The sequence below is a fragment of the Ceratotherium simum genome, chromosome X, assembly GCF_057802395.1.
Source record: "Ceratotherium simum simum isolate JZ-2026a chromosome X, ASM5780239v1, whole genome shotgun sequence".
Classification (NCBI taxonomy): domain Eukaryota; kingdom Metazoa; phylum Chordata; class Mammalia; order Perissodactyla; family Rhinocerotidae; genus Ceratotherium; species Ceratotherium simum.
Window position 1 is genome coordinate 23,179,052 of NC_141940.1, and position 16,435 is coordinate 23,195,486.

Below are 16,435 nucleotides of genomic sequence, written 5' to 3' on the forward strand. Positions count from 1 at the left end.
ACATGCTGGAAGGGTTTTAACTGGGAAAGTGTCATTTGGCGTGACAAGATGGCCTCACTTATGTTCACCTACAATTTAGTCATGATTCTTTACCTATTGGGGTAACACAAGCTTTCATCCCTCAGAGGTCTGGGCCATGAGTAGTCCTGCCTAGATTGGGTCATTTTAGTTTTCCATTGACCCTAATCTCAGAGCATGGTAATATTAAGAGATGCCCTAAGGGGAGGTATTTTAAATTGTCAAACTCATAGAAGCAGAGAGTATAATAGTGGATTCCAAGGGCTGGGTGAGGTACACATTGGGACATACTGTTAAACAGGTATAAAGATCCAGTTATACAAGATGAATAAGTTCTAGAGATATTCTCTACAACATAGTACTTATATTTAACAATACTGTATTATGCAGTTAAAAATTTGTTAAGAGGATAGATCTCATGTTAAGTGTTCTTAACACAATAAAATAAAGTAAAATAAAATTTTAGCCATGAATCAGGTAAACATAGAAAAAATCATAACTGCTATGTATAAAGTTGTAAATGATTTTTAAAATATGCTCTATTGTAGAGTGAATACTTTGTCACTATTCGTTTGTATTTTAATAAAATTATACCTTCTTTTAGCCCTCACAGTGTTACAGAATACCCCTTATGTAGTATCCCACATGACAAATTCCTTCTTGAATTTAGCTAGAAATAATTGTCTTTGAGTTTCCAGTATAAGATGGTGACATAAGATACTCCTTTTTTTTTTTCCTTTTTTGTGAGGAAGATCAGCCCTGTGCTAACATCAGCCAGTCCTCCTCTTTTTTTGCTGAGGAAGACTAGCTCTGGGCTAACATCCATGCCCATACTCCTCCACTTTATATGGAATGCTGCCACAGCATGGCTTGCCAAGCGGTGCGTCAGCGTGCGCACGGGATCCGAACCGGCGAATCCTGGGCCACCACAGCGGAGCGTGCGTATATAACCGCTTGCGACACCAGGCCGGCCCCAAGATACTCTTGAACTCACCTCCTTCCATGGACACATAGAATCTACAGCTGCATACAGAACAATAACTTATGAATAAATTCAAAACCTAGCTAAGTGACTCCTACACATTGGGCTAACTAGGAAAAACCCACATTGAATTGAATAGAAGAGGTTGAGACACAATCTCACCAGAAACCCGACCCTTCACACAGTGACACACAATTGGGAGGGAACTCACAACTCCCAGCTTCTCCCTGAGGAGTGAGAGGTTTTGATCCAATATCTAGCACCATATCTTTTAAGACTTCCACTTGAGAAACAGGCCCCCAAACATCTAGCTCTAAAAGCCAATGGGGCTTCTGTCCCTGAGACTCACAAGGTTATAGTGAACAAAGAAACAGTTATTAATGGGCTCACATGACTTACTGTGGCTATCCCCCCAGGGCCCAGCATAGAGGCAAGAGAGGGAAACACTCAGTCTTTCCATGAAAGAGGCACATTTGCATATCTTATAAGCTCTGGCCTGACAGTCAGGCTTCTTATTTATCACACATCTAGGGATCAACTGCAATGCTCTCCAGAGATCAGTGAGGTCAGTGGATGCCATCTTTGAGATCTTCTTCCTTACTGACCTAGGTCACTGGTGTCTTCATGAAAGGAGCTTGTGCATACATCTGTTTCTCTGTATTTTCTGTCTGCTGCACAGAGGACACATCCCTTGATAGCTTGGCTCTGGTGGCCAATGGGACTTGTCTTCATGGGTTCAACTGGATAGTAGCAAACAAGGAAACAGTTCTTTTTTTTTTTTTTTTTTACTGTTGTATGATTTCTTACCATTACACTTTTTTAAATTTTTTGTTTATTGCAGTAACATTGGTTTATAACATTGTATAAATTTCAGGTGTACATCATCATACTTCTATTTCTGCATAGATTACATCATGTTCACCACCCAAATACTAACTACAACCCATACCCACACACTTGTGCCGAATTATCCCTTTCGCCCTCCTCCCTCCCCACTTCCCCTCGGGTAACCAACAATCCAATCTCTGTCTCTAATTGAGTTGGTAGTTTTTTTTTTGTTGTTGAGATGCATGAATTCTTTATATATTTTGGAGATTAAGCCCTTATCAGATGTATGGTTTGCAAATACCTTCTCCCAATTGTTAGGTTGTCTTTTCGTTTTGTTGATGATTTCCTTTGCTGTGCAGAAGCTTTTTAGTTTGATGTAGTCCCATTTGTTTATTTTTTTCTGTTGTTTCTCTTTATTATCCCATTTTTATAAATATATAGATCATCCAGACAGAAAATCAATACAGAAACATTGGATTTAGACTATATGCAAGAACAGATGGACTTAATGTACATTTACAGAACATTCCATCCAAAAGCAGCATTATACATATTCTTCTTGACTGCTCATGGAAAATTTTCCAGAATAGGTCATATTTTAGGCCACAAAATAAGTCTTAATTAATTTAAGATGATTGAAATATTATCAGGTATCATTTCCAACTACAGTAGTATGAAAGTAGAAATCAATTACAAGAAGAAAACTGGAAAATTCACAAATACATTGAGATTAAACAATATGCTACTGAACAAACAATGGGTCAGAAAAGAAATCAAAGAGAAATCAACAAATCTTGAGATAAATGAAAATGAAAGTACAACATACCAAAATTTGTGGAATGCAGCAAAAGCAATTCTAAGGTAGAACTTCATATTGATAAAATGCCTACATTAAGAAAAAAGAAGGATCTCAAATAAACAACCTAACTTTACTCTTCAAGAAACTGAAAAAAAAGAACAGATGAAGCCCAAAGTTAGTAGAAGGAAGGAAATAGGAAAGATCAGAGTGGAAATAAATGATATAGACACCAGAAAAAATAGAAAAGATCAATGAAACTAAGAGCTTGTTTTTTGAAAAGATAATTAAAATTGACAAACCTATAGCTTGACTCACAGAGAAAAAAAGAGAGAGAATTAAAATAAAATTAGAAATTAAAGAGGAGACACTACATCTAATCATGGAAATACAAAGGATCATAAGAGACTACTATGAACAATTTTACACCAACAAATTGGACAATCTAAAAGTAATGGATAAATTCCTATAAAACATATAACCTACCAAGACTGAATAACAAAGCAATAGAAAATCTGAACAGACTGATTAATAGTAAGAAGAATGAATCAGTAATCAAAAACCTCCCAACAAACAAAAGTCCAGGACCAGATTGCTTCACTGGTGAATTCTATCAAACAGTTAAAGAAGAATTAGTACCAATCCTTCTCAAACTCTTCCAAAAAATAGAAGAGAGAGCACTTCCAAACTCATTTTATGAGGCCAGAATTACACTAATACAAAATAGACAAGGACGTTACAAAGAAAATTATAGTCCAATATCCCTAATGAACATCGATGCTAAAATTCTCAACAACATATTAGCAAATTGAATTCAACAATACATTAAAATGATCATATATCGTGATCAAATGGGATTTATTCCAGGAATGCAAAATGGTTCAACATCCACATCAATCAATGTGATATGCCACGTTAAAAATATGAAGAATAAAAACCATATGATAATCTCAATAGAATGCAGAAAAAACATTTGACAAAATTCAACATCCATTCATGATAAAATCTCTCAACAAAATGAGTATAGAGGGAACATACCTCAACATAACAAAAGCCATATATGACAAGCCCAAATTTATCATCATACTCAATGGTGAAAAGTTGAAAGCTTTTCCGCTAACATCAGGAACAAAACAAGGACAACCACTCTCACCACTTTTATTTAACATAGTACTTGAAATCCTAGCCAGAGCAATTAGGCAAGAAAAGAAAATGAAAGGCATCCAAATCAGAAAGGAATAATTAAAACTCTCTTTGGAGACAATATATTTTATATAGAAAATCTTAAAAACTCCGCTAAAAGGACTGTTGAACTAATAAAAGAATTCAGTAAATTTGCAGGATACAAAATCATTATACCAAAATTACTTGCATTTCTATACACTAATAACAGACTATCAGAAAGAGAAATTATGAAAACAATCCCATTTACAATTGCATCAAAAAGATTAAAATACCTAGGAATAAATTTAACCAAAACGGTGAAAAACCTATATACCAAATACTAAAAGACTGATGAAAGAAATTGAAGGCACAAACAAATGGAAAGCTATCCTGTGCTCATGGTTTGGAAGAATTAATATTGTTACAATGTCCACACTACCCAAAGCAATCTATAGATGAAATGCAATCCCTATCAAAATTCCAATGGCACTTTTTACAGAAATAGAATAAACAATCCTAAAACTTGTATGGATCCAGAAAAGACCTCAAACAGCCAAAGCAATCTTAAGAAAGAAGAACAAAGCTGGAGGCATCACACTTCCTGATTTCAAACTATATTACAAAGCTATAGTAATAAAAACAGTATGATGTTTGTATAAAAACAGACACATAGATCAATGGAACAGAATAGAGACCCCAGAAATAAACCCATGCATATACAGTAAATTAATTTATGATGAAGGAGCCGAGAAAGTACAATAGGAAATGATAATCTCTTCAATAAATAGTGTTGGAAAAACTGGACAGCCACATGCAAAAGAACGAAAATGGACCATTTTCTTACACCATACACAAAAATCAACTCGAAGTGGATTAAAGACTTGAACATAAGACCTGAAACCATAAAATTTTTAGAAGAAAACATGGGGGTTAATCTCCTTGACATCATCATTGCCAATAATTTTTTGGATTGGACACCAAAAGCAAAGACAAAACAAAAGCAAAAATAAATGGGACTACATCAAACTAAAAAGCTTCTGTACAGGAAAGGAAACAATCAACAAAATGAAAAAGCAGCCTATGGAATATGAGAAAATATTTGCAAATCATATATGTAATAGGGGGTTAATCTGCAAAATATATAGAGAACTTATAGAACTCAACAGAAAAAAAATAATCTGGTTAAAAATGGGTAGAGGATCTGAATAGACATTTTTCCAAAAAAGATACAGATGGCCAACAGGTACATGAGAAGGTGCTCAACATCACTAATCGTCAGGAAGATGCAATTCAAAACCACAATGAGATATCACTTCATACTTGATAGAATGGCTATTATCAGAAAGGCAATAAATAAGTGTTGGTGAGGATATGGATAAAGGGGAACACGTGTGCACTGTTGGTGGGAATGTAAATTGCTGCAGCCACTATGGAAAAGCATATAGAGCCTCCTCAAAAAAGTAAGAATAGAACTAAAAAGTGGTCCATCAATTTTCTTCTGGTATTTATCTGAAAGAAATGAAATCAGTCTGTTTAGAAGAGGTATCTTCAAAACATAGAAGATATCTATGTTTAAATACACCCATGTTCATTGCAGCATTATTTGCAATAGCCCAGACATAGAAACAACCTGAGTATCCATTGACATATAAATGGACAAAAAAAATGTGATACACACATACATACACACACACACACACACACACACACACACACACACACACACACACACTGGAATACTATTCAGCCATAAAAAAGAAGGAAATCCTGCCATTTGCGACAACATGGGTGGACCTTGAGGGCATTATGCTAAGCTAAATAAATAAGACAGAAAGACAAGTACTGTATGATCTTACTTATATGTGGAATCTAAAACAAAAAAATCCTGAACTCATGGATAGAGAGTATAGATTGGTGGTTACTAGAGGTGAGCAGAAAGGGGTGGGCCAAATGGGTAAAAATGGTCAAAAGGTACAAATTTCCAGTTATAAGAGAAATAAGTCCTGGAAATGTACAGCATGGTGACTATAGTTAGTAATGCTCTATCATATACTAGAAAGTTGCTAAAAGAATAGATTTTAAAAGTTCTCACGATAAGAAAAAAATGTATACCTATGTATGGTTATGGATTTAACTAAACTTATTGTAGTAATCATTTTGCTATATATACATATTTCAGATAATTATGGTGTACATCCAAAACTAATACAATGTTGTATGTCAATTATATCTCAATAAAAAAATAGGTTTTAAATCAAGGAAAAAATTGTCTATTCATCTTCTTGCTTTCTTTTTCTGAAAAAGGAAAACTAAATAAAGCTACAAGTTTCCTCATTTTGTTCTTCTTCCTTATATGTCCTCTTTTACATGGTTCCAGTTATGTTTTTACCATTGCTGATTCCATTGTTGATTATGATAGAATATTCTCAAGTCTTTTGGGAAATAAGTGAGGTATAAATTCTAATTAAAAGAAAATGCTCAAATATTTTTTTCATTTACCCTTATCAAAATATAAAGATAACTTGATCTTAGAAGTTTGCAAAATTCATATTTTTTCTTTAATAAACAAATTTCCTCTGTCTTCATTGAATTAGAAAAATTGCTATAAAATTTGCAGTAGTCACTTCAATTCTGTTTTAAGTTGTTGATACTAGTGGATACTTCCCTAGATCTGTTGTAGGAGTACCACAGCTTTTATCAATGGGCCCATGAAACCCTCATTGGGCTGTTGGTACTCAACTTTAAAGAAGTCTTAAACTCAATTATGGCTCTAAGTTAAAGCTCAAGGAGAAAGTTTGCACAGTGAGCGTCAGACATTTTCAGTGTGAATATATAACGTCTTTTGGCACAACTGTCTGTAAAGATTTTTTTTGGCAGCCAAGTGTTACTTCTATTTCACTCAAAATGTACATCTGTCACAGAATGGGAAGAATAACAGGTTGTATAAATATCTGTAACAGACTGTTTCATTTTATCTTTTTATATTGTTAGCCTTTTACTAACTACTGTTGACAGTGTGGCATAAAACAGAATTTTTAAAGCTTTTTCTAATTGAAGTTTTTTTCCCCACATAAAGTGGCTTTTAAAAACTCCCAGAAATAACTCAGATTTAAATACTTCCCTGTCTTGAAAACTCCAAAAGGAGATATATCTTTCAGTAAAGTAGTTTTTACAGTGTCATTAAGGAGTCCTCTCACTTTCATGTAGGTCAGTTTGTGCAAATATTAATTGCACTGGCCTAAGCATCTTATAAAATTATTATCAAGAGAAAGCTACAAGTTAGCTGCAGCAATTTTCTAGAATTCAATCTAATACATAATTCTAAAGGTTAAAAAACACAAAAAATGAGTCATTTATGCTGCCCTCTGATTATTTATTACAAAATATTATTGAAAATGTTAAATAATCCTAATATGAAAAAAATAAAAATAAAAATAGGGTATAGCCTTTAGCCACTGAAAGATGATGATCATTTTCTTCAGGGAAGTATTAATGCAAAGGTTAGAACTTTGTTTTTATCAGTTGCATGTGTAAATCATCAACTGGATACACATACCTTTTGAGAAAGTGTAGTGAGGGAGTGTTTATTTTTAGATTCTATTCATATAGGGCTCAAACTGGAAATTTCCTGTCACATTATTATCATTATTATATGTCTTCCCCACTGCAGTGGGAAGTATTTTATCTTTTGAGGCATTTTCAGCTTTTGAAGTTTAGAGAGTGATTTTGGAGAGAAGGTATTGTACTGAGGCTCTGGAAATATTTAGAGTCTACTATTAATGGGTCGAGACTAACTCTTTGACTAGATGTTGCTAGTGTAGATATCTCTAATGCCAGTTAGTGTCTGTCTGTCTGATGATGTGTCAGAGTTGATAAGTGGGCCAATTATAAAAGACTGAAAACATTAGAAATATATCAATATTATTAAAGTCCAGAAACTGAACATATATAGTCGTCATTATGTGTATGCCATACACCTTACTTTGTGTAAGTATGAGGGAAGATGTATGATGGGAACTGGGTGCAAAAATCTATGAGTTCATGAAATTAAATTATATTATTAGTGATGGATGAAGTCTCAGTTACCAGGTGTTTAATAATGGTGTAGATAGTGCAAAAACTGAAAAGGGATTCTGGTTTAATAATATAATTTTTGGGTAGCTTCACTAATGAATTTAACTGGTCTCTGGGAGATATCACAACTGAGATGTTAAAAAGCTGTTGTAGCTTCCAATCTAGAGTAGAATGGAATTTCAACAGTCCCTGAATAATAGTAAGAAATGCTATTAGAAAGAACCAGTGACATAATTGAATGCAATTGTAACTGATGTATATATCAAATAATTTTGTTCATCATCTGTATGTATAACCTATGGTAATTAATTCTTTGTACTTACTTTATTTGAAAATTCTGTTTGTTTTTAGTTTGACATATTAACCACAATTAAATTCCTTCTAAAATTTATTGGGAGTATGATATTTGTTGTCCACTAAGCCATAGGCATTTTAAATATCACTATTAATTACTTTTATTTTACTTTAAGTTTAATGTATGCCAGATGTCTTAGTCCATTTGGGCTGCTGTAACAAAAATACCATAGGCTGGGTGGCTTAACCAATAAACATTTATTTCTCACAGATCTGGAGGCTGGGAAGTCTATCATCAAGGCACCTGCAGATTTAGTGTCTACTGAGGGCCTGCTTCCTGGTTCATAGATGCCTGTCTTCTTGCTGTGTTTTCACATGGTGGAAGGGGAAGAAATCTGGTCTTTTCAGTCTCTTATAAGGGAACTAAATCCCACTCATGAGGGCTCCACTGTCATGACTTAATTACCTTCCAAAGGTGCCACCTCCAAAGACCATCACATTGGGGACTTAGGCTTCGCATATGAATTTTAAGGGAACACAAACATGCAGACCACAGCACCAGAAATGGAAGGTATTTCACCCATTAGGATTGTTGTATTTATTATTTTCTAAAATTTATACATAAATGTTGGAACAAATGTGGAGGCTTTTTTTTACTTACACGCCAGTGTTGGGGATTTTGTCTATATTAAATTTTCATCAAGATTTGGGCAACAAAGGATATTTTTTTCCTTTCTCTCTTAAGTATTGCCTCTGCATGAGGCTTAAGGGAGTATTGATGTTTCCTGGATTGGACTTTGTATAAGCGATAATTACTGAAAAACTGAAATATTGATTTTTAAAAATTCAGCAGATAGAAACAGCAAGCAAAAGTCAGTGATCTTTTACATGCAAAAATTATTGCCACATTTAGATATAGAGAGTACCTGCCTTTCTGTGACACTGACATCTGGATTGAAAGGGAAAGGACAGATCTGCTTTCATTGGATGCAGACACATCCTCTCAGTACCCTTTCCCCACAAACGCAGTTCATTAAAACACTGAGATGTTTTTGTATCAATACAGTACTCCAGTTTTTTACAAAGCAAGCCCACTCACTCTGTGATAGAAAGCGTGGAGACTGGAAATCTGGCTCAGCTAAGACTTGCCTAATGCAATCTTCTTTACTATGTACATCATATCCTGCCAGCTGTACTGCAGGGAGCAAGCAGTTGTCACACAAAATGTGCATCCTCCGAGTCAGGATAAACACTCCGTTACTCTCCCTCTAAACTTGTTTACTGGAAGAGGGAGAAAATAAGCAGGGACAAGAAAGAGAGAGAGAGAATGGGGGAGGGGTAGAACGAAGTAACACTTTTGTAAAAAGGCAAGAACCAATAGAACTTTTTTCTTATCTTTCTTACCACTTTCTATCAGGAAAAAATGTGTTATCTCAGCAATTAAGATGGAGAGGCAACAACTAGGGTTGCAGGCTGTGAAAGGAAGTAGCAGCTTGTACCAGGTAGGAACTCATTGCCACCTCCTCTTTAATTTTTCTAAACCGTGATTTTCTATGTTAAATTCCTAGTGCTGACTTCTAGAGATCTGATGTCTGACATTCACCTTTTCCTGAATGAAAAAGTCCTTGGTAAAACTTCATTACTAGTGACCTGCAGGATATTTATTTGAAAGAAGAGAAAAGGAGGCAGTCTCTACTTCTATTTTCTTGAGCAGAGGTGTACGGAGCATTAGGATGCAGCTGACAAAACTGCAGCTGTTGCCTATCTATGAACTCGTGTCCCGAATTAGTAAAAATTAGCTGTTTTGCAATTATAGAAACAGCTGCTCTGCTTATTAGGAACACTGTTGCAACAGCGTTTAAAAAATGTATTGCTACATGTTTTGCTCTGTACAATAGGTAAAAGTGGCTTAGGGTACTCAAAGATACGCCATAAGTTAGCATATTGTTTTAGTTTTTTGAACACTTGATGCATATCTCATTCATGGCTTTTCAGCATTGTGTTTCTTTAGTGGCAATTATTTCTCTTACAAAAGATTGATGTTTTTGCCATTTTCTGCTGTATACATTTAACAATGTATGCTTTTCATTTCCTTTACTTATTGGGATTTGAGTTTGGAAGGCATTCTTGAATTTATTGATTTTATCATGCTTCATTTTTAAAATTATTAGATAGTGAACAACTTAGAAAATTCTTAATTTGATATTCACTTTTTCTTAACTCTCCTCTTATTTTTCACATTTAACTTAACTTATATACTTAATTTCACTCAAGTCTTCACTTTATGTTTTAAATTTAGTTTAGAGGAGTGGATTTTCCATCTGCATTTATTTAAATGGGAGTTTTATAGTCTTTATTTCATTTTTTGGTGCCTTAAAATGTATACATGCAAATAGCAGCTGTTTGGCATTCTTCTTAAAACTTTTTTTTTCTGAGGTTGTGTTTTGAGTCACTTCCATAGTCATATTTCTTAATTTTCATGTAAATATTTGAATGGCTCATAGAATAACTCAAAAATCATATTTCAGTGTTCTCAACTTGTGATTAGTAAACATAGAGTCTTTGCAGAAGATCTAGTGTATTTAATATGATCATACCTAAATAATACTTAAAATCACTTACAAATCGAATAATTTTCAATTTTCTAATTAATATTAACACTCATATTTTGGTACTTTGGTCAAGATCCTGTTAAGTTAGTAAACACTAGTAATTAATTTCGGGAATTAATAATTTCCAGGCTCTGTATTGCTACCTATGATAGGTAAAAATTGCATAATTTATAAATGTTTTCCCCTTATAGAAATAAATGGCCAATCTATTATAAATGCTATGACCAAACATTAAAAATCTATTAATATCCATACCAAAGAAGGACAGTTAGCAAATTTATGAAACATGGTCTAGTGAAATAATTAGTTTTACATAGCTAAAATGCTTTAGTTACATGAATAATTATATGGGAATATTGACTGATCCTGAGTACCTTTTGAGAAATGTATGAGTGTAAAATTCAAAAACATACATTATGATCTACCATTTGTTTTTCTAAATAAGACAGAGAATTGTTCAATTCAATGCTCTAATGGACTTCCTAATTCTTTCGTTTGTCCAGATATCTGTTTGGACCTGAACATTAATTTTGAAATATGTATGTGTTTGCCTTAATTAATTAATAAACTAAATCTACACCACTGAAACAATCTGCTAATGAAAAACAAGTATCCAGTTAGTTAACGCAATACTTCTTTAAATATACTTTTGTAAATTCTTAATTTTAAATAACAGTAAAACAATCATGTATGCAAACAAAAAAAGTGAAGAATGTACTATTTCTGCTGTTCATGAGTGGAATTTGCATTCTACTTTTTTATTGCTAAAATATGCTAAAAACTTCCTAATTGTTTGTAACATCTATGCAGGCAAGTCAGACATTTCATATCTTTGTCATTATATAAAATGATGTATTTGTCACCAAGATGTAAGAGAGTCAGTGAGCTCTGACTACTCTGTAGAGCCCAAAGTATTATTACTGGGTCTAAGCAAGAGTTAATGTTCTGTTACAATTAGGATTTTGGTCTTCCTCTCATGATGAGTGGCTATTTTATGTTACTATATCTTTGAACTGAGCTTAATAAGATCCCTGTTTTCAAAAGTGGGATTTCAAAGACAATCACCATTGCTTACCTAAGTCCTAATATAAAACATAATAATAAATGAATGCATTATTATAAATGATCCATCTTAAACAGTCTAACTTTGTGTGTGAAGATGTATCCAACTGTTTTGATTCATATATCTGTATAGAGAGATTTATACCATATATAGAGAAGAGTAATCCACTTAATGTGTGAATAAAATTAATAAAATATTCTGTGTATTTTATGATTGGACCTTGAAGCCAGATTTTTGTTTTCACATTTGTTTATGCAATTCAAGGGATAAAAGCCAATGTTTATTTTGCTATCAGTTTTGTGCATACATAGGACTTATTTGGAAGCATACAACTTTTAAAATACATTTAGGCTATTATCACCGAGAAACCAGTCATTATAAGCAACTGTTAGTTTGTTAGTTTATTATAGCCTATTAATGCTTTCAACACAGTGACTGCTAAATAAAGCAGCAGTATCCCTTAGAGGTGGCTATTGGAGCTGAATTACCCATGTGATATAATCCTTTTCCTCTAGTAAGAAAACATATACTTACAGAATTTTTAAATTTTAAATGTAAAATTATGTTCTTGCAAATAAGTACATCATATTCTGTGTGTTTATAGGCTATGGCACCTAACATACGTGTGTAATAAAAAGATATAATAGCTCACATGAATCTGTTTCACTGCTCTTGGACTCATCCTAGCACTGTTCATTTATTCATTTTTGATTATCCACGTTAATGAAAGGTACTGATGGCTCAGATAAAACTGAATGATGGATGTCACTCAATCACATTATATTTGGCTCTGGAAGAGACTTTTATTCTTCCACTCAAATATGGATTCTGGGAATTCCTAACAATGTAGTCCAAAAAATAATCTCACACAGAAAAAAATGTCAAGAAATAGCTTCTGCATATTTTGTTCTTTGCTCAGCCTCTTCTCTTGCCCTTTCCTTTATGCAGGACGTGATTTCATGTGCAGTACAAGAGAATCTCACAAGACTTGGAGAAAATGCCACATGTACAATGCTCTAATCACCATTACATTTCTGTCTAGTGGTCATTAAACCTCAGCAGTAACATTTCAAGTAATAAGGGTCATGACCTCCTTTTGGACTCCTTTGAACTCCTCTGACTAGAAGTCAATTCTTCTATGTTGAGCTGAAGTCAGGTTGCATAGCATATTTCTTAAGTGCTTTGGTTCTAGGATCAGGAAAACCTAGTTATGTATATTAACTCACAAGCTGGACAAGCTGCTTGCTCTCTGTGAGCTCAGCTCCTCATATACAAAATGGGGATAATAATAGTATTACTTCTTAGTGTTGTGACAATTCAGTAAGCTAATTTACTCACAAATGCTAAGCTCAGTGACTTGAAAATGGTAACCACCCAATAAATGTTAGCTATTTTTATAATTAACTCTCACCTACAAATCCTAGTTCTACCTCTCAACTTGCACTAAAGTTAACAAAATTACGAATAAAATAGTGTATAAAAATGTCAACAAAATTTTGAAATTAAGGTTAGTTCTCAGAGTATTCGCAATAAAGATAATCTAAATTTTCTGTGTGCAATCAAAAATCATCTGTAGGATATATGTTTGTGTAAATATACACATACCCATATACAAAAAGGCACTCACAAATTCCAGAACAGAGTCTATAAAAACATGAAAAAGTAAAGAGAAGATACCATTCCACACCTAACAATTTTAGTCTTCTTTGCCATTAACTTGTTATGAAATAACTAAATATCTGCCAAGTTCCCCCATTTTTTCACGCCATTCCTTAGAAATCTAGGTTCCCTGGGCTACTGAAGGATTTTGTGTTCTTCCTTACTAATCTGATGCATTCATTCAAATTGAAGTTCAAGTGAATAATAAAACCTACACACTATTTGCAGTTTTAACAGGGATTTTTAATGACTTGGTCCCAATGTGTGAATAACTATGGCAAATGTAAACCTTTGGGTAGGCCAGTGGAAGACCTTTGTGAGACCTGTAAGAAATTTTTCAGGTCATATCAAATAAACAATGGACCAGTACACTTATATATGTAGTCACATATTTTTATATTATCTGTAGCTTTGCCATCTTAATTTAATATGTTAAATTGCTAAAGTAACATATGGTAGGATAGAGGGAATGTTAGTATATTATATCTCTTAGCTATTAAACAACTGGAAATATTCACAGGAAGATTATCAAAGTTCTTTTTTTATTTAAAAAATGTTCAGGATGATAGAGATTTTGGAATATTGAGGACTGATATAAAACTTACAGGAAGACTCAATTGCTTAATATTTTGATAGGTATGTCTGATATATGCCGTTCTGCTGTCTAACGGCATCAAAATGAGCAGAAAAGTAGAATGATGTCATTTTGGGGACCCATTTTTTCATTTTTATTTTTTTTTATTTGATTTTTTGTTTTTTGTTTTTTTTTTAATAAATTTTTTGGTTTTTGCAGTAAGATTGTTTTTTTACATTGGAAAAATGTCACGTGTACATCAGTGTACTTCAATTTCTGCATGGACTACATCATGTTCACCACCAAAATACTAATTACAACCCATCACCACACATGTACTGAATTATCCCTTTCACCCTCCTCCCTCCCCCTTCCCCTCTGGTAACCACCAATCCAATCTCTGTCCCTATGTGTTTCTTTATTGTTGTTATTATCTACTACTTAATGAAGGAAATCATCACGGTATTTGACCTTCTCCCTCTGACTTATTTCACTTTGCATTATACCCTCAATGTCCATCCATGTTGTCACAAATGCCTGGATTTCATCGTTTCTTATGGCTGAGTAGTATTCCATTGTGTATATATACCACATCTTCTTTATCCATTCGTCCCTTGATGGGCACTTAGGTTGCTTCCAAGTCTTGGCTATTGTGAATAACGCTGCAATGAACACACGGGTGCATGTACCTTTACAAATTGGTGTTTTCAAGTTCTTTGGATAAATACCCAACAGTGGAATAGCTGGATCATATGGTAGTTCTATCCTTGATTTTTTGAGGAATCTCCATACTGTTTTCCATAGTGGCTGCACCAGTTTGCACTCCCACCAGCAGTGTATGAGAGTTCCCTTCTCTCCACATCCTCTCCAACACATATTGTTTCCTGTCTTGTTAATTATAGCCATTCTGACGGGCATGAGGTGATATCTCATTGTAGTTTTGATTTGCATTTCCCTGATAGTTAGTGATTTTGAACATCATTTCATGTGTCTGTTGGCCATCTGTATATCTTCTTTGGAGAAATGTCTGTTCAGGTCTTTTGCCCATTTTTTAATTGGGTTGGTAGTTTTTTTGTTGTTGAGATGCATGAGTTCTTTATATATTTTGGAGATTAAGCCCTTATCAGATGTATGGTTTGCAAATATCTTCTCCCAATTGTTAGGTTGTCTTTTCGTTTTGTTGATGGTTTCCTTTGCTGTGCAGAAGCTTTTTAGTTTGATGTAGTCCCATTTGTTTATTTTTTCTATTGTTTCTCTTGCCCGGGCAGACGTGGTGTTTGAAAAGATGTTGCTAAGACCGATGTGGAAGAGTGTACTGCCTATGTTTTCTTCTAGAAGTTTCATAGTTTCAGGTCTTACATTCAGGTATTTAATCCATTTGGAGTTAATTTTTGTGCATGGTGTAAGGTAAGGGTCTACTTTCATTTTTTTGCACGTGGCTATCCAGTTTTCCCAACACTATTTGTTGAAGAGACTTTCTTTTCCCCATTGTATGTTCTTGGCTCCTTTGTCAAAGATTAGCTGTCCATAGATGTGTGGGTTTATTTCTGGGCTTTCGATTCTATTCCATTGATCTGTGTGTCTGTTTTTGTGCCAGTACCATGCTGTTTTGGTTACTACAGCTTTGTAGTATATTTTGAAATCAGGGAGTGTGATACTTCCAGCTGTGTTCTTTTTTCTCAGGACTCCTTTAGCTATTCGGGGTCTTTTGTTGTTCCATATAAATTTTAGGATTCTTTGTTCTATTTCTGTGAAAAATGTTGTTGGAACTTTGATAGGGATTGCATTGAATCTATAGATGGCTTTAGGAAGTATGGACATCTTAACTATGTTAATTCTTCCAATCCAAGAGCACGGAATATCTTTCCATTTCTTTGTGTCTTCTTCAATTTCTTTCAGAAATGTTTTATAATTTTCGGTGTACAGATCTTTCACCTCTTTGGTTAAGTTTATTCCTAGGTATTTTATTCTTTTTGTTGCAATTGTAAATGGGATGGTATTCTTAATTTCTCTTTCTGCTACTTCGTTGTTAGTATACAGAAATGCAACTGATTTTTGTATGTTCATTTTGTATCCTGCAACTTTACCATATTCCTTTATTCCTTCTAAAAGTTTTCTGGTGGATTCTTTAGGGTTTTCTATATATAAAATCATGTCATCTGCAAATAGTGAGAGTTTCACTTCTTCCTTTCCAATTTGGATCCCTTTTATTTCTTTCTCTTGCCTGATTGCTCTGGCTAGGACTTCCAATACTATGTTAAATAGGAGTGGTGACAGTGGGCATCCTTGTCTGGTTCCTGTTCTTAGAGGGATAGCTTTCAGTTTTTCACCATTGAGGATGATATTAGCTGTGGGTTTCTCATATATGGTC